Raw genomic sequence first — 2,821 nt, forward strand, 5'->3', positions numbered from 1 at the left:
TCAATTAGGTCCCTGGGTGGGATTGAACCACCAACCTTTTGGTTAATAGCCGCACATACTAACTGATTGCGCCACAGAGACACTTTGCAAAAGTCCATACTGACAAAGGCTAATAAGCATTCATCTAAAACGTTTCCTAGAAAAACTTTAAAAAGTCAATAATCTGGAGAGTTTTTGTAAGATGTTTCTTCCATCAACCAACGAAGAAACACATTGGTACTTTCCCATGATGAGTGAGTGCTTCAGGATCTCTTGAACTTACATGTGCAGCAGAGTACTGCAATGGAAGCATGCTGGGCCCATAACCCAGAGGTAGGCAGATTGAAACTATCCTCTGCTATATGCATTTTTTTTTTGTTAATTAAAGTAATCCAAAACTGGGATTGATATTTTGTCTCTTTTATTTTTACTTAAAGTACAATAACTTTTACCATTTTAATTTGTTTTAATAGTATATTGACAGTATTGTTTTCTTTCAAAAATCCACTTCATTTTCTTTACCCTATTATTAAAATGGTAATTGACAAAAACAAACTACATTGTCACCAGAAGAGCAATACAAAATGTACAAGTGATATATTAAAATCATCTTTCCAGCTTGAATTTCAATGATGCATTGGGTCAACAATTTTGTGAGAAACATCTTCACCCTTAAATAAAGATTTTCTTAATTCCTTACCTGTGTGCTAATTAGATATCACCTTGTTTTCACATTAAACAGACTTCCACATGAGAAAGCAGCAAGGATGCAGTGGCGTTAATGTTTCCTGGTGTCAACCTGTATTATTTCAGTAGACATTGAAATGAGGATACATCTTGCTGCCTTTCCAATGAAGCAAGTTTAATTTAGTAATAGGTGAAAAACCATCCCTACAAAGGTGTTAATCAGAGACTTGGCTTTGTGGACACTTTTCAGAGAACAAATTTGTTAGCATAAAAATAAAGCCAGAAAATAAAGAGCTGTTTAATCACTCAATTGGATTTTTCTGCCAGCATATTTTTTTTCTCTGCAACCCACTGCTAAATTGTGCTTCCTAGCTGTTTTTATAAAATCACTGAATCAAATCTAACTCTGATTACATCAGAGAAGGCCAGGTACCCTACACCATAACAGGGGGTTTGAAATTTTGACTTGTCTACTTAAAGATCACCAAAATCTGATAACAAGGTCAATTAGGTCCCTGGGTGGGATTGAACCACCAACCTTTTGGTTAATAGCCGTACACACTAACTGATTGCGCCACAGAGACACTTTGCAAAAAGTCCATACTGACAAAGGCTAATAAGCATTCATCTAAAACGTTTCCTAGAAAAACTTTAAAAAGTCAATAATCTGGAGAGTTTTTGTAAGATGTTTCTTCCATCAACCAACGAAGAAACACATTGGTACTTTCCCATGATGAGTGAGTGCTTCAGGATCTCTTGAACTTACATGTGCAGCAGAGTACAGCAATGGAAGCATGCTGGGCTCATAACCGAGAGGTAGGCAGATTGAAACTATCCTCTGCTATATGCATTTTTTTTTTGTTAATTAAAGTAATCCAAAACTGGGATTGATATTTTGTCTCTTTTATTTTTACTTAAAGTACAATAACTTTTACCATTTTAATTTGTTTTAATAGTATATTGACAGTATTGTTTTCTTTCAAAAATCCACTTCATTTTCTTTACCCTATTATTAAAATGGTAATTGACAAAAACAAACTACATTGTCACCAGAAGAGCAATACAAAATGTACAAGTGATATATTAAAATCATCTTTCCAGCTTGAATTTCAATGTTGCATTGGGTCAACAATTTTGTGAGAAACATCTTCACCCTTAAATAAAGATTTTCTTAATTCCTTACCTGTGTGCTAATTAGATATCACCTTGTTTTCACATTAAACAGACTTCCACATGAGAAAGCAGCAAGGATGCAGTGGCGTTAATGTTTCCTGGTGTCAACTTGTATTATTTCAGTAGACATTGAAATGAGGATGCATCTTGCTGCCTTTCCAATGAAGCAAGTTTAATTTAGTAATAGGTGATAAACCATCCTTACAAAGGTGTTAATCAGAGACTTGGCTTTGTGGACACTTTTCAGAGAACAAATTTGTTAGCATAAAAATAAAGCCAGAAAATGAAGAGCTGTTTAATCACTCGATTGGATTTTTCTGCCAGCATATTTTTTTTCTCTGCAACCCACTGCTAAATTGTGCTTCCTAGCTGTTTTTTATAAAATCACTGAATCAAATCTAACTCTGATTACATCAGAGAAGGCCATGTACCCTACACCATAAGAGGAGGTTTGAAATTTTGACTTGTCTCCTTAAATATCACCAAAATCTGATCACAAGGTTAATTACGTCCCTGGGTGGGATTGAACCACCAACATTTTGGTTAATAGCCAAACACACTAACCGATTGCGCCACAGAGACACTTTGCAAAAGTCCATACTGACAAAGGCTAATAAGCATTCATCTAAAACGTTTCCTAGAAAAACTTTAAAAAGTCAATAATCTGGAGAGTTTTTGTAAGATGTTTCTTCCATCAACCAACGAAGAAACACATTGGTACTTTCCCATGATGAGTGAGTGCTTCAGGATCTCTTGCACTTACATGTGCAGCAGAGTACTGCAATGGAAGCATGCTGGGCCCATAACCCAGAGGTAGGCAGATTGAAACTATCCTCTGCTATATGCATTTTTTTTGTTAATTAAAGTAATCCAAAACTGGGATTGATATTTTGTCTCTTATTTTTACTTAAAGTACAATAACTTTTACCATTTTAATTTGTTTTAATAGTATATTGACAGTATTGTTTTCTTTCAAAAATCC

The 2,821-nt window shown here is 34.8% G+C and overlaps 1 non-coding gene across 1 annotated transcript; it reads right to left on the minus strand.

Moving 5' to 3' along the window:
* Positions 1-2,347: 2,347 nt before the first annotated feature.
* On the minus strand, positions 2,348-2,421 carry TRNAN-AUU (transfer RNA asparagine (anticodon AUU)). The gene has a single exon. It is a non-coding gene; the product is annotated as a tRNA-Asn (tRNA).
* Positions 2,422-2,821: the final 400 nt, after the last annotated feature.

The sequence above is a fragment of the Pseudophryne corroboree genome, chromosome 11 (assembly GCF_028390025.1).
Source record: "Pseudophryne corroboree isolate aPseCor3 chromosome 11, aPseCor3.hap2, whole genome shotgun sequence".
NCBI classification, from domain to species: domain Eukaryota; kingdom Metazoa; phylum Chordata; class Amphibia; order Anura; family Myobatrachidae; genus Pseudophryne; species Pseudophryne corroboree.